At 35.9% G+C, this 25,766-nt stretch overlaps 1 long non-coding RNA gene across 2 annotated transcripts in view; it reads right to left on the reverse strand.

Moving 5' to 3' along the window:
* Positions 1 to 4,363: 4,363 nt before the first annotated feature.
* The window catches only part of LOC131413863 (uncharacterized), a 215,120-nt gene continuing 193,717 nt past the window's right edge, over positions 4,364 to 25,766 (reverse strand). For both annotated transcript variants that reach the window (XR_009222042.1, XR_009222041.1), the window contains 2 exons: positions 9,489 to 9,589; positions 4,364 to 5,138 (listed from right to left, as the gene is read on the reverse strand). This is a non-coding gene — a long non-coding RNA (uncharacterized LOC131413863). The remainder of the gene's footprint in view (positions 5,139 to 9,488; positions 9,590 to 25,766) is intronic.

The raw sequence follows: 25,766 nt of genomic DNA on the forward strand, positions 1-25,766 counted from the left end.
TTAAACACCCACATAAGTCATTGGCCAAGGTGAGGCAGGGTCTTTTGAGCCAGGGGCTTCCATTCAGTGGAAGGCAATTTTGAGACCAGAGAAAGAGCGGTTGTGAGCCTGTAGTAGCCAAAACTCAGAGCAACTGGAAGAGGAGTACAATAACCTGGTAAATGTAATCTGAATGGGTCACAATGACATCCACTAAAGCTGGTTTCTAGGAGCAAGAGATTTCTAATCAGACACACCATGTGAACACAAAGTTGTGTATAGTTACATTTGAGCACGGCTGGCTCTTATTCCCTTTTCTCAGAATTTATTTACAGGTGTTCTTTCTTTTAGAAAATCTTAATAAAACCACATTCTCCAAGGAAGAGCAAACTCTAATTCCATCCAAGTGATATACAGTCAAATTCTTCTCTTTCTATTTCATTCAGTGTAAGACAGTCTTTCTCTAATACAGATCTGGCCTCTTTCTAGCAAGTTTTGTTGTGCCACTCTCACATATCTTAAATCATACTTGTTCCTCTCATTTTTTATCATCTGTTATGAAAGCAGTTGTTTTAGAATCTCTTTTTTACTGTTCAGTGAGTTAACTCCAAAATGTCCTCTATTCTCTTGACATGCTTTACATTTCGTTTCCATATGAATAGAAACACGCTTAGACTTGAGCACTTCTACTTTCTATTCTGTTTTGTTTTTAGAGTTTGTTTACAGGTATTCCAACTTTCACAATCTTAATGTTTGAAAAATTAATTATCCTAGTAGACATATTAGTGGGCTATTCCAATTCCAAGTAAAGGACAATTAACATTTGAAAATGGTTCTCTTTCTCCTGTATTTAAAGTAATCTAAGTTTTTTAATCCATTTCATACTGTTGTGAAAATACAGTAGTGGTTTATGATTTTTTTTTTTTAATTTGAGCTGCACAATAGCCCTATGAGAAACGAAGTGGATATTACTATCTCCATTTCCTGACGATGACACCAAATACTGAGAAATGAAATGATTCCAAGTTACTTTGCTGCTGGATTATATAAATGAAGTCAATTTTGGGTTGCCATTGTATCTCAATAAATTTTGCTAAGATCTAAATTAATTCTATTTATTTGTCTGTAGATTCACGGGCCTTTTGAGGTGGAAAACTGTAACATTTGGGGTGGTGACAGTTCAGGTTTTACCTTTTCATCTCATAATGTTTTATTTCTTTATTTCTCTACTGCTTTTTAAGTAATCCATGTGTTTATTTCTATGGAGTGCCCTTTACTATATTTATTATTTATTTCTGTGTGGTACTTCTGCCACCAAGTCAATTAGAAGTGGTTAATATATTGGATATTCTTAGTCTGCTCATATTTAGATATGTGTGTGTGGATAGAAATGTAGATAGACATTTTCTAGCTCATTTCACACCAGACAACGAGCTCCTAGTTGCTTAATATCATTTTGCACTAAAGGAACGAGGGCCCCTTGGAGAAATGGCCAATTCTGCAGCCGAGGCAAGAAAAATATAATACCAACCTGGGACATCTCATTACTCCACTTGATCAATTCGTTTCACCTGAAAGTTAACTGCTATTACTGATCATTTTATATTTGCCAAAAACTATACTAAGTTCTTTATATGTGTTATCTCACTTATTATATATCACAGTACTCTGACATACATACCTTTAATCTCAATTTATTGAATGTAAAACTGAAGCTCACATAAATAAAATAACTCTCCAAGATCACATAGCTAATAAACTGAGGAGACCAGGGTTCAAACACAAGCCTATGCTTTTAGTCAATAAAACGTTCAGAAGTTATTGTTATTTTCTCTTGTATGTAAATTCTATTTACAATACCTCTGTGGTACTCATGCTCTTTAATTTTCTCCTCATTCATTTCTTTGAAAATTCTAGACTTTTTTCTGTCCAGATAAGATGACTATACGTCTTCTGACTAAAAGTGAAAAGATGATAATGAACTCAAAACATTCTGTGCTTTCTCAACTTTTCTTATACTATTCCCTCCATGGCACACAGCCTTCCCTTAGCCTGACTTAAGCAGATCCCCAATCAAAACCCAGCTCAAATAGCCTCTCCACCATTAATATTCTCTTCATTACAGCAAGCAAAATTTATTTTTCTCCCCATAGTCCTCCCAGAGAATTTTATTTAAATTCCTATTCTAAAATGGCATTCCTCCTTGCTTCATAACGGACCACCCATTTCCCCAACGTAACAGTCAGATAGTTCATGGAAATGTTTTGTTCATCTTGGTGTCCCCTGCAGAACAGAGCATGGTTCTCTCTTTAAGCCGTGGACCCCAGAAGACAGTTGAGGCATAGTTCTGCTTTCCTGAGAAAAAGTCATCACCTCTCAAGTGTTTCTAGTGAAATTTCTTGTTTATTCCCTGCTCACTTGTTTTGCTCAACATTGTCTTCTCTATCACCAACTGAGTGTCTTTGTTTGTTGTAATTCCTCAATCTTTCTGAAATAGCCAATTATCAATATCCCCTTTAAACACTTCCACTTGCCTTTCCTGAACTTCTTGAGTAAATGATGTTGGTTCAGCTGTTTTAATATGCTCTTGAGCTCTGAGTTCTTGAAGCTGATCCAGGAATTGTTGCCACTCTTTTTTCTTCACTTATTATAGATATGTCTTTCTATATCCAAAACTTTCAATCTAATTTTAAAAAGATATGCAAAAGTCTTTGTTCTCCATATTTTGAATACTGTTATGCTTGCACCTACGTGTAAAAATTCCACACCAGTTTTGTTTCTTCCCTCTACAAGATAAATCTCTTCTCATTTTCTGAATGAAAAACAGAGTATTTAGTTAAGCCCGTCCTCTATCTGCCGGGATTCTAGATTTCATTTCATGCTTACATTCACTTATTCAAACTGAGTCATGTAACCAATTTCACTGGGATGGTTTACATGTCCCAATTTTTTTTTCAGGCTATCATTTTATTCTTATATTGACAACTTAATTCTGCAAAGGAGTGAATGGAGATCTGAGTTTGATCTAGCTTGTTTAATCCACAATACAACTAATTCCTAGAAGTATTTTTTTTTCTCTTGGCACATTTTTAAGTCAACAAAAATTCTCTGGTGAACTGAAGTAGCCTGGCATTGGATGTGATAGTGAAAGCTGCCTCCTTAGCATCTGGGAAATAGACACTTGCTTTAGGTGTACTGTTTTCCTTTTGAACAGCTCATGTTTCCTGTCCCCAACTACACATGACATTACCCTAAATCTCTTTTGCCACTCCACTTACTCAGTCTGTCTTGTAAACAGGGATCTCCTGACCCATGCTGTTTTCTTACAAGAATCCTGTTCCAAAGACACTGGTCTTCTCTAAACTGTACACGTGACTGCTTCCCTTTCCTTCATCACTTTTCACGAGCTTTCCGCAGTTGATAACATTCTACTGACCAGGACCAGGGACTAAATGGCTGTGATTTATCTTTTAACCTTATTAACCTTTACTGCTTCTCTTTTCTTCTCGAGATCAATCACTCCTCCACTCCCACCCCACTCTCCTCTGGTCTTGTGGGTTGTGAGTTACTGCACTGTGTGTAGATTTTATCTTGATTCTTCATCATTCCTTGTGCTTCATTTTTCATTCTGTCAAGCGGGCCTAGTTTACTGGATTTTCATAACAGCCCCAGGAAGTAGGGAGGAGAAGGATTTTACCTCATTTCTCAGTTGAGTAAACTGAGATTCCAGCATGGAACTGGCGTTTCCAAATTATACTACTACGGCCCTTCAAATGCTACGGTAAGGCAAAATAACTTGGAAAATGGCAAAGGTGCTAAAGTCGGGCATTGATTTCCTTCTATTTTCTGCCCAGCATGATAGTATAAAACTGAATTCATACTAGAACACATTATCCCTCTGTGCCTTAGTTTTCTCACCTATAAAATGGGGCTAATATAAATACCTACATCATTGTGTTGGAACAGTTGTATGAGTTCATACATGTAAAACATTTAGAACAGTGGCTGGCACACTCAGTTAAGCGTAATCCAGTATTATTATACCCAAATAAAATCAAATCACTTTATTCTTCTCAAAATGCATTCATCTACTAGTATGTTTTATGCCTGCAGCTATGTTTTTAAGTTTCCTAAATTAATTACTACAGTTAATCATCCATGATTTATTCATTTACATTCATCTGCCAATATTTGTTGACTTTATCTTTGAAAGAATATTTACATCTATCTCTTCCCCTGCATCCCCACTACCATTGTGTCAAATTAAAAAAAAAAAAAACATATATATATATATATATATGTATGTATATATTACTTTGAGAAACGTGAGGCCTTATGGAAGAAGGCTTATGATCCAAAGGACACATTAGTTGACAGTTTCATCTACAGACACACCATATAGACAATTCACATTTATAACGACACATTCAGAGTATTGCCCCCTTGCGAAGTGGGAGGAAACTTTGGTTTGTACCTGGAATTAATAATTTCCGTTCTCATAAAATCTCTACTTATGCAACTCCGGGAACCTTGATGCAGCTCATCAATCTGTTCCATTATGTCTTACTCCATCAATGTCAGAAGAAATTGATACATAGTGTGTCCAACAGGAGAAGATAGATTATGCAATGGTAACAAAAACTCTAAATCTTGGAGCCTTCTAACACAAGGTTTTATTTCTTGCTTCTGCTAGAAATTCACCATGGATTTAGTCAGGGGCTTAACTTCAGGACATTCTTATTTAGGAACCCAAGCTAAAGGATATTCCACCAAGAATGTTGCTGATCACTGTGGTAGGAGGAAGAAAGCATGAGAGCATCTTTCACTGGCAATTAAATAATCCAGCCCACCAGTAACACTTCTCCACATCCGACCATAATCCATTGGCCAGAAATTTCAGAAGATCCCACAGAAATGCTAGGAGGGTAGAAAAGCCAAATCCTGCCACGTGATCAAAAGGACAATGGAACAGACATACACAAACATTAGCAGTCTCTACCACATTATTTAAGTTGAAAAATCTTGGTGTAGAGATGAGACAACTTTTATCAGTACATATCCCAAAATGAGGTTTATATGTAAAACCTTTGGGTGAATGATGTTCCAAAAGCTGAGGAAGAAAGATCAAAGTCTCATTCCAAAGGGACAGGTGAAAATCCCTAAAATCAGAAGATCAATTTGGTGATCATGAGATATTCTTTATCAATCCACAGTGTTTTCAAGTAACGTGTTCAAGCAACCACATGCACATGTGATCCCATCTGTATATTACTATCTCAGGTCCCTTTCACACGCCTAGTAATCTAGAAATCCACATTGCTTAAGTAATGGTGTGATACCACCTTTTACGTTTGGATTAACAAAGTTACAGGCCTGACTTTTTCCGGCAGTTTGTACTTACATGTTATTATCACAATTACTATTACACAAAAATCCCTGTTGTATTTTTATCCACAATGCCTCACTCTTTCTTCAGTTTGGGCAACAACTACTCCCTAAATGCTTTTCTTCCTACTGGTCTCCGTCCTCCAGGCTTCCCTCAGTACTGCTTCTGGTGTTCTCTTTCTAAAACACAGCTCTCATCTTGTTATCTCCATGCTCAATAGCTTTCCATGATTTCCTATAACCTTGAGAATTTCTATACAGGTTTTCCAGTCTCATCTATCTCTCCACCTTCCTAGTTTTACCAGTTACATATAAATTCTACAGGTAGAGGGGATCTATTATTCAATCTATTTCTCTGATCTGTGGTCATGCAATGATCTTCAGGAGGGAGGCAGTACAAAGTTATAGTTGTTTTAAGCTTCTAAGTTTGGGGTAGTTTCATAGCCTGCAATAGTAACTGAAAAAGGGGACACAGAATCAATTAATCTAGTTCTCATTACTAGAGTTCCTCACTTGTAAACTGGGCATGTTACTAACTTCTATTTCATAGGGCTTTGTGAAAATTAAATGCCGTGTATGAGGTAACCTGGTTGAGTCCTGGTATATAAAAGATGCTTCACAAAGTTAAATACCTTTTCCCCTTCTGCATTTCCTATTGCCTCAAATAAGTACCATTTCTTATCACCCTTTCTTAAATTAAGAAGGGGTCTTTCCAAAGTATATATTTAAGAACAACGGTTCTATGAGGAAATATGGGCAGAAATTTTAAAGAATTCTTCCTCTAGGTTATCTATTCACCAAGGTTTTGATATGACCAACAGTATGTCATTAACAAACACTTTTAGAAAATAAAACTAAATAGTGAAACATAAAAGTTCATCAACAGCAAGCACCAAGGGCAGGTGACTTTGCTTAACTCAAGATTCTGACCTATGTTTACCTACGATATTTTTGCCATTATCAATAATGGGTTGTTGTTATGAGAAAGCATATTTTCAAAGAGTTCACATAAAGAATGCAATGTAGTCAAAATTGCTTATCTTTAATAATTTCAAATAACGATAACAGAAAACACATATTATGGAGTGATTTACAAGATAATGTATGGATATATTTTTATAAGGCTTTCCTTCTAGTGTACTTATTTTCATGTAACCATTCTACTTTAGCACTTACATTACTCCTTTGTTCTAACTAATCTATTTCACTATTATACTTTTTGAATTACAGACCTTTTTTGTTCTCTATATAATGCATGAATTGTTGTGAGGACTGAAAATCTTAATTTGTTTTTCCACAGCTTGATTTGCTGATGGGTAAAAGTAGGGAAATAAAACCAGTGACATAGGTAAATTCAAGAGAATTTGATGATTGATTAAATGCAGGGAGGGGTGTTGGAGTGAAAGGAGATGTTATGATGACTCCTTGGTTACTGAATTGACTAACTGATCCTTTGTACTTGTTTTCTGGTAATAGGAGCGGATGATCAGTTTTGTTAAGGAAAGACTGTGTCTGTGATGACAAGTAAGAGTACTTTAGAGCTTGCACAGGCTCATATAGCAATTGATGTTAGGTGGGCAACTTTATAAAGAAGTTGCACATGAAATAAAGGGGAAAAATTAGGAAGAAGATAATAAGAGAGTACTGTAAAGCAAGAGAGATACTCTTTTTAATTAATAGACTTGATAATAATGGAATGTCAATAGGAAAAAAGTCCAGGAGAAGAAAAGTTGAAGATGCTGGAAAGAAATTGTCATGTCTTTCGGGGTTACGCATGTAAAGTCCTATGGTCCATCCCCATGACATCTCTCTTTCATACACTGATGATTTTTGTGATATGTCAGTTCGGCTAAGCTTAGTCCCCAGTTATTTAATCAAATACTAACCCAGGTGCTGCTGTGGAAATTGTGCAGATGTAATTAAAGTCCCTAATCAGTTAATTTAAATAAGGTATATTATCCTGGATAAGATGAATGAGTCTGACTGAATCAGTTGGAAAGCCTTTAAAGGCAGACTGATACTTCTCCAAGGTCTAGAAGAAATTCTACCTTTGGACAACAGCTTCAGACCATGCCCATGGGGCTCTATCCTTTGAAATCTTACTTTCTTTTCTGTGGACAACAGCTTCAGCTTGTGCTATGGGTTCCAGCCTGCCCATGACCTTCCCTTCCAGACAGCCTGCCCTATGGATTTTAGACTTATCCAGACCTCACAATCACATGAACCAATTCCTTGTAATACATATATATAACATAAATTATGTAATATATATTATATATATTGTATACATATTATATCGTATATATGATGGTATGTATCATACCAGTTCTGCTCCTCTAGTTGAATCTGACTGATACATATATCCTCAGGTTCCTTGGTCCCCTTTCTCTCCATCTACCTCTCATGGTGAAACTAAAACTCTAGTTGAATCCAACACTCAATCAACTTTATGACTACATAAGTCTAGAGTCTTAAAAGATACCTGAGGAGAAGGCTACATAATAGGTGAGAGATAACAAATAATAAAAAGATACAGATATTTGGGACTTATGTGTACTTTGCAAACAGAACCCAATCATTAAGCCTGGAAAACTTAAAGTTACCTAAAAGTAGAATTATAGAATATTTCTATGGGTGATTATAAGGCTTAAAAATGTTTAAAATAAAAAACAAAATGAAAATATTTAAGATTCACGAAATTATCTTTCTAACAAACTAATAGACCTTTCTAGACAATGGAGCCTCTACTTTGTTTATTCTCCCCCTCACCATCCCGACAATCTAGCCATTGGGCTTTGAGAAAATCTTATCTAATAGTTAGCTTTCTATAGTCACTATTTAAAAGGTAAAGTAAAAGAAAAAATAATATATCCAGAGTATCTGCCTCTCTCTTTGATGAATGGAAAGTTTAATCCGTCTTAATCAAGATGCTATAATTATTCATGCTAATGTATGCATAACTGGTAATGGGATTTGCATAAAGCCAAATAAATGAATCTCTAAAGGGAGAATTTCAGAAATTAGCAATTAAGTCAATTCATGGATGATGGGTGAATGATGTATAAAAATTCTGTGGGCAGTAGAATAGCTCTACACCCAGGAAACAATTATGAATCTGGTGAAAGTGAAGGCAGGATGAACAATTTTGTGAGATATATATATTCAAAGCCTCAGGCACCTTCTCTGTTGACAACCCTACTTTCTCTTCTACCCTGATTCATGGTGAATAGTCCTTCTTTATTGGAACAAGATTGTGTTGACAACGTGTTGCAGCTCTCCTGGGATCCTAAAGGAACTGCATTTGGATGCTCCTACCTTGCTCCTCATTCTTACCACTCCGTTTCTGAAATTGAGTCCTTCTTTAATCATAGTGGTTTAGCCTTGATGCCCTTGGCCTTGGCCTATGTCCTGACTCCAAATAACCTAGAAACCCAGACACTCTAAAAGATTGTCCTGAAATACTTGCCATGACATAATGCACTTAAAGTAAAATTTAGCTTTATTTTAATGATAAACAAGATGAGCCCATTATGAATTAATTCTCTATTATTTAAGTTTTATAAAATTCGAGACAACCAGTTGGCCCATAGATAGCCCAATTGTGAGGAAATATAAACGTGGTTAAAGTAACTTTGGTTGTTCAACTACTGATGTGCTCCATTTAAGCAACGGCTTGATCTATTTAATTTTTCCCCCTCTTTGTTGAATTAAAAATATGCCAGACTAGGCCCAGCAATTAGTATTTGTTATTTAAGGATGATATTAAAATGTACAAATCCTGAGTACAATATTTATTTGTCCTTTGTAAAGTTTTGTTTAAAGTGATTTTATTCCAATAGTCAGAGACTGTTCTTGACTATTTCAACCACTAAAAACCCATTCAAGAAAAAATTTGAATTTTTCATGAAATTTACAAAAAAAATAGAGACCTCTCACCACTTCTGGTAGGTTTTGCCAGTTTCACATGCACACTCAATGATTATTGATTTGTGACGGGAAGAAGAGATTCTTTACTGTGAGCTCCTAAGAGTACTTTGCATGGAGTGGTGTATCAAGTTGGGAGGCAGGAAACTGGGTTCCAATCCTTAATCTATTTAGGGAGGAGGGTATATCAGGTAGCTTACCTTGGTTCCAGTTTTCTCTTCTGTAATATGATGAAGTTTGGGAAATTAAGCTGTGAGATTCTTCCAGGTCTATCATTTTATGATATATGATTGGAAATTCACTAAAATAGAAAGCACAAAAAATGCTGCAAAAATAGTGACTTATTCAACATTTTCCAAGCCTATAAATTATGTTCAGAGAACATAATGAACATTGAGATGGATGTATTTCTTAATATATTTCAGGCTACTAATCATTCACAAAGAAAATGACTGTTCCATCATACATTATTGTACTCAAAGAGTGAACAAATGAAGCTTCTAAAATTGTCTCTGTCACATTCAAATATAACTAACTAATTCACTGGATGGTCAAATCTCCTCTCTAGTTAGTAAAACACTGCTGAATGCTTTTTTTTTTTTTTTTTTTTTTTTTTGCCTTTCAAAGTAAATTGACTTCTCTAATGTTCTTTCTTTAAGATTAAAAAAAAAATTATAATACAACCATGTTTTAAAGTAGATCAAACTGTATTGATGAAAAAAATGACAAAAGTTCCAATTTTGAAAAAGACTATAGCTTATTAATTCTATCAACCAAAGACAGTATGTTTTGAACTAAATCAATGAGGAAGCCAAGAATGAGTATTTATTTCTTTTAGTCATCTCAAGTGAAAAGTACTTTGAAAGTAAGAGGCAGCTTCAAGTTTCAGTTCCAACATGTAAAGAGCTTGGAAATCACACTTCTCTCCTTAGAACAAGAAAAAAGCTGAACTAACTGAAAATAAATGACTTTCCTCAGACCCATCAAAGAATTGAAGTCATAGGACAAAGCACCACCCTGAAATCTGGAAAGATAGGCAAATGCAGAGAATGTCAGCTGAAACAGAATCACAGCCAAATTCAGTTTATGTGGATCAGAAATCTCAAGAGCCAGAAACTGATAGGAAAGCTTAAATAGTCATTTTGACAAATTGCTGGAGATTGAATGCAGACAAGCTTAAAAGTGAAAACTCCAGTGTATCTAATCTTAATTTTCATAGATTTGCTTCTAGGGGCACCACCAATTTCTTATGACAGAGTCAAGAAAAATTTCCTGATGTTTCTGGCAGAGGAAGGAGAAAAGTTAATATTTTGAAATATGCAGACAGTATTCTCCATAACAAAGGTCAACTCTCCAATGGAAAAGACTACCAGATCTTTACGTGACCTGAGGAAGAAGCAATTATCCAACTCCAGGACCTGGGAGCCTTCCTGTCTCACCTAAGGGAAGTAAAAAAACTGAGATACATTTGTGAAGGTCATGGTCCAGGGACATAGACTCACTAAAAGACTGAGATTTAATCATAAGATTATAGAATGCTTCCCCTCCCTGTACCTTACCAACACATCAACAGAGATTGAGTAAAATAACAATGGATTACAGCTGAGGGAGCTGAAAACACAGATTCTATTTAAGAGTTAGGGAGACTCAAAGACAACGGGGGAGACAAAAACAAGGACACAAGAGGAAACTGAAGCTTCTGGCACCAACAGTTATAGGAAACATTAAAAACAGCCAACTCCTAGCCAGATTAACACACTACCTATTTTCTTCACTCCCTATTACCCGATACACCACGGAAAGAAAAAAACTCACTGTTGCCTCAACTCCACTCGCAATACTTCTGACCACCAAACATGTGGGTTTTTTCCCACACCAAACAATTCTCCAACACCAGCCAGGTGTCCTACAATTTAATTCAGGTCTGACACTATCTACCTAGAGTTACCATCAGATTCCACAGGTCGAGGGCTCAGTTCCACAAGACTACCTCCACTTCAGATGCCAATCACAAATCCCAGGTAGTCATTGCTACTTCTGACTGACCAGCTATAAATCAGGATCCCCTTCGCCCCCTTTTTGGGTTTGATAATTTGCTAGAATGGCTCACAGAACTCAGGGAAACATGTTTAGTGGTTTATTATAAAAGGATACAACTCAGGAACAGCCAGATAGAAGAGATGCATAGGGCAAGATATGCAGGAAGGGGCCTTCTCTAGGCATGCCACCTTCCAGTACATTCACCAACCCAGAAGCTCTCCAAGCCCCATAGTCAGGGATTTTTATGGAGGCTTCATCACACAGGCATGATCAATTATTAACTTAATCTCCAGCCTGGTTAGCAGACATTCGGTCTGTCCAAAACGTTCATAAGACATTTGGTCCACGCCACAATGTTCTTGATACCTGGTTATATTTGGTCCTGTCCAAAATGTCCATGGAGACATTGGATCTATGACAAAAGGCCCTTGATATTTGGTCCTGTCCAAAGCCATTTGGTGTGGACCAAATATGCTCATGGATGCTTTGGTCAAGACCAAATGTCCTGCAAGTTGCCAAAAGCCTTTCTCTCTTCTCTTGAGGATGGGGAGTGGGGCTGCAAGTTCCAACTTCTAATCATGGCTTGGTCTTTCTGGTGACCAGCCTCATTCTGAAGTTAGCCAAGACTTCCCAAAAGTTTCTTCATTAGAACAAAAGACGCTCCAGGAAATTCCAAGGGATTTAGGAGCTCTGCATCAGAAGCTGGAGTCAAAGACCAACGTTACAAAAACAGGTGTTCCTAGTGCTTTCATTGCTTAGGAAATTCCATAGGTTTTAAAGCTCTGACCAGGAGCCAGGATGAAGACCAAAATACTTATTTCTTATTATAAATCACAATATCACAATCATGTTCAACTTTCAACAAAAAAATTCTTATAGGCAAGAAAAAGCAGAGTTCGAAGAGATAAAGCAAGCATCCGAACCAGACTCAGGTACCACACAGATTTTGGAATTACCATACAGAAAATTTTAAATCACTATGATTAATATAAGAACAATAATGGGAAAAGTACACAACATGCAAAAACAGTGGGTAATGTATTGGAGGGAGAGAAACTCTAAGAAAGAATTACAAGGAAGTGTTAGAAATCAAAAACACTGTAACAGAAATTAAGAATGCCTTTGATTGGCTCATCAGTCGACTGAACACAAGGTAAGAATCAAGAATCTTAAATATATGTCAATAGAAAATTCCCAAACTGAAATGCAAAGAGAAATAAGTATTTAAAACAACAACAACAAAAAACACCAGACTAGAACATCTGAGAACAAAAAAAGCGTAACGTATGCATAACTGGAATACCAGAAGGAGAAGAAACAAACAACAGAGAAGATATATTTGAAATAATGATGGCCATGAATTTTCCAAAATTAATGACAGACACCAAACCATAGATCCAGGAAGCTCAGAGAACACCAAGCAGGAAAAACACAAAAAAATCTACACATAGGCGTATTATATTAAAAATTCAGAAAACCAAAAGAAAAGTGAAGCAGCAGGTGCGCAAGTATGAAGAAAGGTGCTCCTTTCTGAGCGGATCATGTTGGACGTTGGTGTAGCAGGCAAATCACTGACTCTGGCATTCAAATCCCTACACCTGGGTTCAAATCCCAGCACCACCACCCAAATTCTGTGAACAAAGGACAGGAGACTCGAAATCTTTGGGTCTCAAGTTCCTCATTTGTAAATGGATTAATAACAGCTATATCGTTGAGTTACTGTAAGACTAAAATTGGAGCCTTTCTGTGATAGGCAATATTAAGAAAATGCTTAATATATGCATGACTTTCTTTCCCCAGGTTTGAATTCTCAATATTTGGCTATACAAGCTGGGTAGGTCCTTAATGGTGTGCTTAGTTCAGCCTCGTACTGCAGGTTGATCTCCCGTTTAAAAAGTGTTTGAGATTAGCTTAGTGACCCAGCCACCATTTACTTCCTTATTTCCCCCAATTCTCACTCAGCTGAGGGAAAAGGTCTCAGCTTAATCATCTCTATCATCAAAAGATGTGGCCGTGCACACAGTAGAAATTTGAAACATAAATACTGAATAGATGAATGAACACATGGTTTCTAAAAGCGTATTTGCGAGTGGAAACTGCTAGTAGATGTTATTAAGACTTTTCTCTCTACCTGACTGAAATTCAATTTTGAAGGTTCATACTCTTTGATCAAAACTCTCTTAAGTTCTTTCACACTTGGATAGAATAGGCAAATAGAATATATTGAGTAGTTTTCAAAGAGGAAATTCATTTTTCATGAACAGGTCGCTTGATATCTGTTTTCAAAAGTCCCTGAAGTTGGTGAAAACACATAGTGAGTCCCTCACTCAGTACCACCACCTGATACAAAATCCTATTCGATTCCAGTTTGTACCAGGACTTTTAAGTACATTGGTTTAGATCAGGGTTTCTCCAGCTTCACACTATTGACATTGGGGCCAGATAATTCTTTGTTGTGAGGGGCTGTCCTGTGCACAGTAGGATGTTTAGCAGCATCCCTGGCCTCTACCCACTAGATGCAAGTAGCAATCACCCCCACTTACCCTATTATGGCATATGACAGCCAAAAATGACTCCAGACATTGCCAAATATCCCCTGGAGGGCAAAACTGACTCAGTTAAGAAGCACTCATTTAGAATGATCCTTGCCACAAAACAGAAATAACCTTTCTCAAAAGTTGAACAGAAGTGAATGATGCATCATCAGCTCTGGAATATGCATTATTGTTGAAATTTATGATTAAGTTATTGTCTCAGTCCCACCAGATATCTCCCAGCCTAAATTGGCAAGTCTGTTCTCTTCTGCTCAATTATCACACTAAAAGTACTTAGTCTGTTCTTTTTAATTGAGGTATAATTGACATATAACATTATACTAGTTTCAGGTGTACAATGTAATGATTGGATATTGGTAAATATTGCAAAATGGTCACCACAGTAAGTCTAGTCAACATCTATCACCATATATAGTTGCAAAAAAGCTTTTTCTTGCGAAGATTTGGGCTGTCATATGTCATAATAGGGTAAGTGGGGGATGGTTGCTACTTGAATCTTTAAAATCTCTCTTAGCAACTTTTGATATGCAATACAGTATTATTAACTGTGGTCACCACGCAGTACATTACATCTCCATGACTTATTTATTTTAAGAAACTGGAAATTGGCACCTTTTGACCCCTTCACACTTTATTTTTTTTGCATTTTTAACGTTAATATTTATTTTTCTAAAAGATCACACTAAAGTTGGGGAGATAAAAAGGATGTCAACCAGCCTACATCAAAATCTGGGCTGAGGAAGGACAAAGAGCTGCCTAAAGAAACTGTAGCTAGAGCAAACTGCAGAGATCGAGATGGCCGCTGGCCAGCGGAACCAGCAGGCTGGGTCAGCCACATTCGTGAGCACCACCGCGGTGCAGCAGGACAGCAAAGTCGCTGGCCCAGTCATTCCTCCTTTTCAGGCGGGGAGAAGCTGGAGCTCACTCTTTAGACATGTTCTTGACGGTCTTGTGCTCGTTCATGGCCTTCTCCCAATCACCGCGGTTGAATTCCTCAGTGACCATGCTCCACATGGTACCCTCATCCAGGCAGTGTGAGGCGATTCCAAGCCTCCAGGGTTTGAGCTGGGGATGTAAAAGTACCCTAAGGTACTAAGTTAGTCAGAGTACTTAGTCTCTAACAAACAGTGACTTCACTGACTGCAGGTTATACTGGCATCTGCAGAGCATGTGGGTATTACACATAAATGAAGGTATGTATATCATAATTTATATTCTTGAGCTCTATGTTGCTGTTTTTATTACATCATTTGTCAACAACAGAATAGTCTTCTAAAACTTCCCACTTTGGTTATGTTTCTGAGTATAATTTTATGCAAAGTTATTCAACGCATCAATAATCCAGGAAGTTCAATACTATGTAATGCTATTTTTACACGTTTGTTGACAAACCTCTTCTTATACCTTTAATTTTTACCTTACTGTTCCACCGTGTTTTAGGTCTATTTATAGCGCTCAGGATATAATTCAATTTTGCTTTTAACCAATTAAGAGTGTGTGCCATTTAACAAGAAAGAGGAACTTATTTACATGTGTTATAACAGATATACTTTGCTTTACTTCTGCTGTCTTGTTCATTTCAAGCCTCCTCTGAATTCTGACTCTTTTAGTTGGGGATTTATTTACTTTGCTCTTACCATCTCTACTATTTCAGAAGGTATATTTTCTGTTTTTAATTCTGCTAATAGTCATTTAAATTTTTCTGTCAGTTTAATTATCAGTTAATTAAATCTATTAATTTTTACATTATATATTTTGATTTTATAATGTTAGGTGCATATGGATTCAAAATTATAATGTATTTCTGGTGAATTTTTCCTTTTATGATTAAATGTCTCCCTCATATCCTTAAAATTCTTTCTATCTTAAAGACTTTTTTTCTCAACAGCTTTTTTGATTAGTAATTCTTTGCATTGCTTGTCATTTCCCATCATGTTTTAATCTTTTATGTTTAATCCTAACTTAATTTGGTCTCTTATGTATTTTAAGAATCTGACTGTTAGGGCCAGCCTGGTGGCCTAGTGGTTAAGTTTGTGCGCTCTGCTTCAGCAGCCCGGGGTTCGCCAGTTCAGATCCTGGGTGCAGACCTACACACTGCACATCAAGCCATGCTGTGGCAGCATCCCACATACAAAATAAAGGAGGATTGGCACAGATGTTAGCTCAGGGCCAATCTTCCTCACCAAAAAAAAGAAGCTGCCTGTTTTAAAATTTACAATCTACAGATCTTTAACTTCAAATGGGAAAGTTTTATCCAGTTATATTTACTTCAAGGACTATCCCCAAATAATTCTCCTCCTCCATGTTCAGGCTCCTTGCAATGTGTCTATGTCCCTTCTACCGTGAAGAAAGAGAGAGTCTATTTCCTTACCCCTTCAGTCTGGGCTGGTCTTGTGACTTGCTGTGACACATAGAATGCAGTAGGAGTTTTGGTGCACCAGTTCCGAGCCTAAGCCTCAATAGGCCCAGCATGTTTTCACTCACCTTCTTTGAAATCTGGCTCTGCCATGTGATCAAGCACGATTTACCTGCTAGAATATGAGAAACAATGTGGTGGAGAGCCAAGACACACCAAGTGACAACCAGCCCAGACCCCAGAATAGTCACCTGCCAGCCCTCAGCTTACACAGATGCAACAGCGAGCTGGACCAAGACCAAAAGTACTGCCAGCTGAGTCTGGCCTACACTGCCCACCTGCAGAATCAGGTACCAAACAACCAATGGTGGTTGTTTTAAGCCATTGTTCTGGGGCAGTGCTACACAACAATATCTAGTTGATAGACATATTTGGAGTGATTTATACCATGATATTTTAAGTTTTCTATTTGCCATACTTTTATGCTTATTTCTTTCTTGACTTATTTTTCTCCTCCTACTTGGATTGCTTTATTTTGTTTATTTCCCTCTGTTTTCCTCTAGTGGTCTTGAAGTTGTAAATTACACTTTTATTATTTTGTGTTACCTTTACACTTTTAAAGTTCACATGTGACTTTAAGTCCAAACCTAAAATCCCTTGTTAATTAATATCTTTATTATCCCTCCAAGCCATACAGGAACTTGGAGCACTCCAATTGCGATCACTTCTCTTTCTGTAATTTTTTCATATAGTATTTTTGTTCTGCTTTCTTTGTAAATGTCCCCAAATTAGTCATCATCATCATCAGCAGCAGCAGCAGCAGCAGCAGCAGCAGCAGTCCAGTATTCTTTAGATTTGCCAACATGGTGACTAATTTATCTGTTCTCTATTGCTTCTCACACTCCACTCCTTCCATCTGAGTTCTATTTCTTTGAAATTAAAGTAAATCTTTTAGTAGTTCCTTCAGTGAATTTCATAGGATGTTGCCCAGCATTTTTGTGTTTTTAACAAGAGGGAAGAAAAGGGAAAATTCTATGTAAGTTCAGTTTTCCATATAGCCAGAATGATTTTTTTCTATTTCATCCATAAATATTTTAGTTTGGATCTCTAAAAGTAAGGCCTTCTTATATTGTTGTTGTTAATATAAGCTCAATACTATTATCAGACCTAGACCTAATAGTAACTCCTTAATATCATCAAATACCCAGTTATTATGCAGTTGTAATTATCTCCTAAATGTCACCATCTTTTACTTATTTTAAAAATCAGGATCCAAGTATGATCCACATATTACAATTGGTGGCTATATCTTTTATATCTCTGTAAATATAAAATTTCCACTTCCATAACTTTTTTTCCATTGCAATTTATATTTGTGAAAACCAACATATAAGTTGATAGTCTTACTTCTTAACTTTCTTATGGATGTTCACTTTTCTCCTGTTTTAAAAATAATTTAAACAGAATGCAGTGAAGGCTGTGATTCAGTAACCCTTGTCAAACTGAAAGCCTCCTTTATATAGCATTTTAGATTTGGTCTGATTTTTTTAAGTAATATATAGTTGGGTTTTATTTTATTGTTTAACTTTTTTGTTTTTAAAAAATTTTAGACATACAGAAAGTTTGCAAAAATTGTATAGAGTCTCTATATATCCTTCACCCAGCTTCTAATGTTAATACCTTACATGACCACAGTACAGTTATCAAAACCAGAAAAAATATAATTGGTGCAACTCTATTAACTAAACATCAAATTTTATTTGAATTTCACCAGGTTTTCCACTAATGTCACTTACATGATCTTATCTAGGCACAAAATTGCATTCAGTTATTTTTCCTTTAGTATCTTTAGTTTGTTGGTTTCTTTTTATTTCAATAGGAAATGTTTATTGTTTTATTAAACCATTTACATTTATTGTTATAATTTGTATTTTGTCTTCCATTACTCTAGTTTTTGATTCTTGCATTTTATGTTTTGCCATGGTTATAGTTGTCTGTTACTTTAATATGGCCTCTACTATATTTACATTTATGTTTTCTAAAGATTTGAAGGAAATTGACCCTATTTGTAATCCTATTAGTGGCTAAATTTGTTTAAAATTATTTATTTTTCTGATTATTCTCTAATTAGCAATATCACACAAAAACTTTCCTTAGTATTCGTCCATATATTAAGATATCTTGTCATACTGCTCTAAGTCCTTGTGGGTATAATCTGGAGTTTTTAGTATAAGTTATTTTATTCATTTATTTTTTTATGACATATAATTAATGTTTCATGTTTACTTTGTTTTCAGTTTTGCTCCCTGTTATATCTCTATTTTTAATACCAGTGACTGTCAAATAGAAAGTTATCAGTATTAATTATTGATTGAAATTATCATATTTTCATCAGTTATCTGGACCTGAATCTTTCAAAGGTAGTTTTGATACTTACCCACTAAGCCCTTTCTGTTACATCTACCCTAATTGTAGATATTTTTCATCTCCTCGCCCACTGGCATTAAGATTTTTTTAATATGACGAATTAATAATATAGTTAGGCAATATTATGCTCTTGTGAATGCTTTCTATTGCTTTAGTGTTTGAAAGATAATTTGACTCAGTTTAAAATTATTCCATCACCAATGCCCACACCTGCAAAAGAACTCTTTAAGTGTTTCCAAATCTCTTCCCAATCAGTGTCGCAGAGCAGAAGTCTAAGTCATTTTAAATCCTTTTCCAATGTTCTGCATGAATGTAGAATGATTCTTTTTAAACTCTATAAACCAAGCATTTTACTCATCTTATTCTAGATGTGAGTCTCTTTTTCAGTAATTTTTCTCGTGCTTGGTGAACCTTTTCATCCTTCACACATTTTTCTTCAACTGAGAAATTTTTTCAATTTTATTTTTGAATAATTTTCTGATCCTTCCATATATATCTCTTGTTCAATAACTCTAGTTTTCCATAGGTTGGATTTCTGTTCTCTATCTATCATAGCTATTATTTTCTGTCATTGATTGATTCTCTCCGTCTTTTTTTCCTGTGTTCTACAAAAAAAAATCTCCCAGTTTTAACTGGCATGTCATTCATTCACTTTTAACTGATGTCCATTTGATTCTCTATTAAGTCAAAATAAAGTTTAAAAGAAAGCTCCTGCATTTTTGGTTTTAAATATTTTCCTTTATATTATTTATCTCCATTTGTATTTCAGGCCAATCTTTCCTTGGAGAACATTGTCTATTTTCCACCTGTTGAGAATAATAATAATAGTAGTTTACCAAATGCTAACTATACACTGAGGACTTAATATCTATTAACTCATATAATCATCACTATAAGTGTACAATGAAGGTATTGTAATTGTCCACACTTTACACATTGGGAATCTGAGATACAGTGTACAAGGTCACTTGCTCAGAGCAACCCAGCTTGGAAGTGGAAGATCAAGAGACTTGAGCCAGTCCAATGTCAGAGGCTACTGTCAGCATAGTAATACTGAATTTTCAGAGTCTAAAATTTTATCCTGGCTCTTACAGTTAATCATTTTAATTAAAATGTCTGTGTCTTTAGAATCATGAGTCATATCCATCGTTCTGCAGTCATTTTTAGATATATTGTGGAATGTTTTAAAAATTAATACTTAAATGAGGGCTTTTTTTAGGCTTCATATTTGCAACATAGAGGAGACATCCTCTCCCATTGGCTCAATTCCCAGTCTGTGCGCTCAGAACGTACAGCACATATCTAGAATTAAAGAACAAATTGATGTGCACAGCACCTAACATACAACCATTTTACTTTTTGGGGTTGAGGGGCCTTCTTCTCCTCTCGTTTGTTTCTCTGAAACTCTGATCCAATGAAAAATATGAGAAATTATAATCCTCTGTGAACGGTGCATTATATAGTTTGTTTCTTGAGATTGGCTGTCTCACAATGATTGAAGAATAAAAAGAAGAGGAAGGCACAAATGAGCAAGGGAAAGAAGGAACAATATTTTGTTAACTCCAAAAATCTATTCCTTTGTAACGGAGTGAGGTTTTCTCAGTTTTCTGACTCATGCCGATCTTAAACTCTAAACAAACAGAAATCTTGATGTACCTTTCTTATATTTTCGTGGGAAGATAGTTTAATACCAAATGGTATTTTTCCTCAACATTCTAGACTTAGGTTGACAATCAGTCTTTGTTTTTGCTGTATTAGTTTTCACCTGTTCTGTAACGTCAGACATTCAGAAATGCTATAGCAGACATTACAAGCAAGTCACAGTTTAAAAATGAAATTTTATTGCATTTTTTCCACCTAAAAAACATAGGTTAAAAAAAAAGAAAGAAAGTAGATGTTAGTAACCAGATGGAAATAACCACCATTTATACATTAGCATATACTTCGAGTGCCTTTACAGTGACTCTGTATGTATGAAATGAAAATAGATATGCAGATAGATAGATAAATATTTATAAAATAGAAAGATGCACTATTCTTTTTTCAATAAATTGTGTCTTTCCATCTCTGGCATCATTTTCAATGTATTGCTTTCTATGGATGCTTTAAAAACAGCTGCATAGAAGCAGTCAAACTTCGAGTAATGAGAGGGCTATGATTGAATTATTCTAGCTCTGAATTTAGATAATAAAGGGAAAATTCATGTCAACTTTATGAGAGAAGTTTAAATTAATGCATTAAAAACATGTATGTTGCAGAAAAAGAAACAGCGATGTATTAAAGACTTCAAACAAGACATACTTTGTAAAGGTTTCTGCCTATGTATTTCAAAAACCTGAAAGTGTGAATGATGCACAAAGAAATAACATCTGGCAGAGATTTAATTCAATAAAAAGCAATGATAGTATATTAGGCACTATGGCAACAATTCCAAGATGGACAATAGATCACATTGCCCCTTAGATATACAGACCTCGATCACATAGGAAGAATTTTTCAAAAGTATACATTCCTCACCACCTCCCACTCTATCTCACCCTATGGACACAAAGTTCTGATATTTTCCACTATGGGGTGCTGATGGTGACTTTTCTCTACTTTACCCGAAGCCTCCTCCACCTTGCTCACCTCCAACAGAGCAATCATTGTCCTGGGCCTCTGCCAGTGATGGCAAATGTCTACCACCCTCAGGGGCGCTGGCACTTGGACAGACCAGGAGACTTTTTCTGCACTAAGAAGTGATAATGAGTCAACCTGATCTTGAGGAAGTCACAGATTACAGAGGAGGCATAGACTTGAAATGTAATTACAGTGCACTGTGCCCAGGGGATCCATCTGATATGTGTGATAGAACAATGGAGGAGGCACTCCTCATCCTGCCTTGTACACAACGGAAGAGTTCCCAGAGAAGTTATTACTTCAATGCAGTCTTCAATCGAGTTTGAGAATTTTTTAGACATCTCAAGGGAAGGGAAGAGAATTATGATGCCCTAATTTTTTACTCTTTTTCCTTCTATACAATGACACGAAATAATAATGAAAACAGCAAACTCAACAGATAATAATAGCTACTGCTTATTGAGTGTTTACTACATGACAAGCACCGTGTTCAGGACCTTACTGTATTGGTGATCTTATGAAATCCTCTCCAGCCACTGTCCACTCTTCATCTTCACACTATTCTGTGTCCCTGGAGGCTCCTTTGCCATTTCATTTCAATTTGAATCCTGCCAATGAGGAGCACACATAGGAAACTGAAGGGAGAGAGGAGAATGTGGCCAGGGTACTTATTACTCTGCTCGGCAGGTGGACTAGCTGGGTCTCTCACTCAGAGGCTACCACCCTATCAGCTGGCCCTCTCCACACATCCCTCATTCTAGTTCCCGCAACCACTTTCTCACTATTCAGCACTTTCTAGCCCCGTACTTTTGCATTTTTCCTCCTGATTTCTCTTCACCTTATTTACACTTTTGAAAATAATTCCTTTATTAAATTCTGCTTCCAAATTCGAAATGTCTTCTAGTATCAAGGAACCTCTTCACATTGTCTCATTTAATCCTTCCTACAATGCAGCAATGTAGGCACCAGTATCCCATTATTCCCATTTGAGTTAGGATTTGTTTGCAGAGTTTCTAAGAACAACTGATCTTTGCGTTCACTTATATTTGCCACCAACTAGAAATAGAAATATTATTATATTATTATAGTTATCATTATTGGGTACCAATTATGAGCAATCACTTTAAATGTGAACTAGCTATGTGAACTAGTTTTATCTCATTTTTTTTAAAAAGAAAATACACAGGGGCCGGCCTGGTGGCGCAAGCAGTTAAATGCACGTGCTCCACTGTGGCGGCCCGGGGTTCGCCGCTTCGGAGCCCGGGCGTGCACTGACGCACCACTTATCGGGCCAGTGGTGGCGGCGTCCCATATAAAGTGGAGGAAGATGGGCATGGATGTTAGCCCAGGGCCGGTCTTCCTTGGCAAAAAGAGGAGGATTGGCAGATGTTAGCTCAGCGCCGATCTTCCTCACAAAAAAAGAAAATACACATAAAAGTGCATAAAATGAACATATAAGTTGAATAAATAATGTCAAAGCAAAAAAACTACCACCCAAGTCAAGAATGAGAATATTACTGGTATTGAAAGTCCCCTAACTATGCTTTGCTACTTGCTACTCACCTCCCAGAGGTAACCATAATAGTGAGTTTATACCAATTATTTACTTGCTTTTTAAAAATATTTTTACTGCCTGTGTATACATCTATAAACAATACACTTCTGTTTTGCTTGTCTTTGAAATTTACAAAAATGGAATCATATTGCTTTTATTCTTTCATAGCATATTTTGTTTTCTTGGTCAACATTATGAATGCAAGATGTATTCATGTCATTGGGAAGAAACATCAATTTATTTTCATTGTCGTACAGAATTTCATTTCATAAACATGTCACAATTCATTGATCCATTTTACTTTTGATGGATATTTGGGTTGTTTCCAGTTTTTGCCTATTTCAAAGGAAACTTCTATGGACATTCTTGTACATGTATTTTGGTGTACATATGTACACATTTCTGTATGTATCTAACAGTGGAATTGTTGGGTTAGAGAGTATAAGTATGTAAAAATTGTCTAACATTTCCAAAGTAGAGGCATGCATTTATGCTGTATGCTAGTTCCAGTGTTCCACATCCTCATCAATACTTGGTATCTTCAGTTTTTGTTATTTTATATGTTCTAGTGAGTATGCAGTGGTATTCCATTGTGATTTTTTCCTGACTAAAAATAAGATGGGCACCTTTTATTAGTTTCTTGGCATTTAGGTTTCTTCTTTGTTGAAATGATTCTTCAAGTTTTTGATCTTTTTTTCTATTTTATGGCCTGCCTTTTTCTCATTGATCCATAGAAGTTCTATAGATATTCTGGATATTTGTCCTTCCTCAACTATTTGTACAGCAAATACCTTCTCCCATTCTGTGGCTTGTCTTTTTGCTCTTTTCACAGTATCTTTGGAAAAATAGGTCTCAAATATTATATAGTTAAATTTATCATTTTACATTCATGATTAGAGCTTTCAGTGTCTTGTTTTAAAAAAAATCCTACTGCATCTTAACGCCACAAAGACTTTCTTCTGTATTCTTTTGTAAAAGCCTTTCACATACATGGCTTTCGTTAACCTGGAATTGATTTTCATGTATGGAATGAAGTAGGGAATCCAAAATCTAAAGAGAGTCAAAAAGCTTTATCATCCCATCAGAAAGTAAAAGGATGTTAAAAGGATAACACCATTTACTCACCTCCTAACTCATATGTTATTTTCTTTTCTGGGAATTTTAGTTTACTATATATTTTTTTTCTCCCCAAAGTCCCAGTACAGAGTTGCATATCCTAGTTATAGGTCCGCCTAGTTCTTCTATGTGGGATGCCACCCCAGCATGGCTTGACGAGCAGTGAGCAGGTCCGCGCCAAGGATCCAAACTGGCAAACCCTGGGCCATGAAAGTGGAGTGCACGAACCCAACTGCTATGCCACTGGGCTGGCTCCAAGTCTACTGTATTTTTTTATTTGTGATCCCCACTAGACTTCAGTATTATTATTTTATGTATTTTATGTTCAGTTACATCTGTCCACATATTTTCCTCTTTCTCTGCTTTTAATTCCTTCTGGCTTTTCAGACCTTACATCTGTGCTTATTTTTCTTCTACTTGAAATTCATCCTTTAGAATTTCTTTTTGTAAGAGTCTGCTAGTAACAAATTCCCTCAATCTTTGTTTGCTGTAAATGTTTATATTTGACTTCCATTCACGCAGTATATTTTTTCTGGGTATAGAAATTTAGGTTTCAATTATTTTGTTTCAGCATTTTGGAGATAGACCTTGTTTTCTGATTTTTATAGTCACTATTGAGAAATCGGTCAGTTAGTCCTTCCTTTGAAGGTAGTCTGTCTTATTTCTTTGCCTCCTGTCAATATATTGTCTTTGTCCTTGTTTTGTTTTACCATTTCAATAAAATGTAACTAGGTATTGATTTTTTTTTTTATTATATTTGGGCTTTGTTGTCTTTCAACACTTCTGGAAAATTCTCAGCTACTTTTTCTGTAAATGTTGTCTTTTCTCATTTCTCTTTCTCATCCACATTTGGGATTCCAATGAAATGTCTGTTAGATGCACTCATGGAATTCTTATCTCTTCCCCTCTCATCTGTATTGTTACCTTTTGCTTTGTCCACAATACAGTCTGCATAATTTCTTCTGATCTTTCTTCCAATTTACTAAATCTCAGCCACTGTAATTGATCTGTTGCTATTTACATCATTTTAAAAATTTGGGATATTTCTTTTTTTTATTATTTCTAGAAGTTTTGTTTATTTGAATTAAGCTCTGTAATTTAGTTACTAGTATTGTATAAAAGTTAATTTCCTGGTTTTGATCACTGTACTCTGGTTATGCAGGATGTTAACATTAGGAGTAGCTGGGTGAGGGATATACAGGATCTCTCTGTACTATTCCTGGAACTTTTCTGTAAGTCTAAAATTAGTTTAAAATAAAAAGTTTTTTTTAAAGCAATATATCTGACCAGATAGTAATTTGGCATATGTGATTAATGTTCTTTTAAAAATGTACTGACCCAAAGAAGACAGCGGGTGCTCATTAGAAGTGTGAAATTCTTATTAATGATTCAATTGCATATGCAGAAACCGTGCCCACAATAGGAAGTAGGGACATAGACCAGTTATAGCTTTCAAAAAATTCTATAATGAAAAAAGCAAATAACTAAGACCAGAAATTTCTTTTTTACATTTTCCTAAGAAATGTAGAAGCCAGAAGCTGCAGCCCCTGAATTTTCTTCTCTTTCTCCTTGTTCTCCTCTCCTTTTTTTTTTCTTCCTTTTAATAAAACATCAACACATTTAAATTGAAATTACATTAAGTAACAGATTTTTTTTCCTTGTGAAAGTTATGCTCAAACGCTTCCAGTATAAAAATATTATCTTGCAAATGTGCCAAATGAGCATAATTAAATCTCCCAGTGAATCATTGCAAAGAAGGAAGGGTGGGCCCTCTCCTCTGTAATATACTGCCATCCATCCTCTCTCTTGT

Source organism: Diceros bicornis, chromosome 2 (assembly GCF_020826845.1).
Source record: "Diceros bicornis minor isolate mBicDic1 chromosome 2, mDicBic1.mat.cur, whole genome shotgun sequence".
Taxonomy (NCBI): domain Eukaryota; kingdom Metazoa; phylum Chordata; class Mammalia; order Perissodactyla; family Rhinocerotidae; genus Diceros; species Diceros bicornis.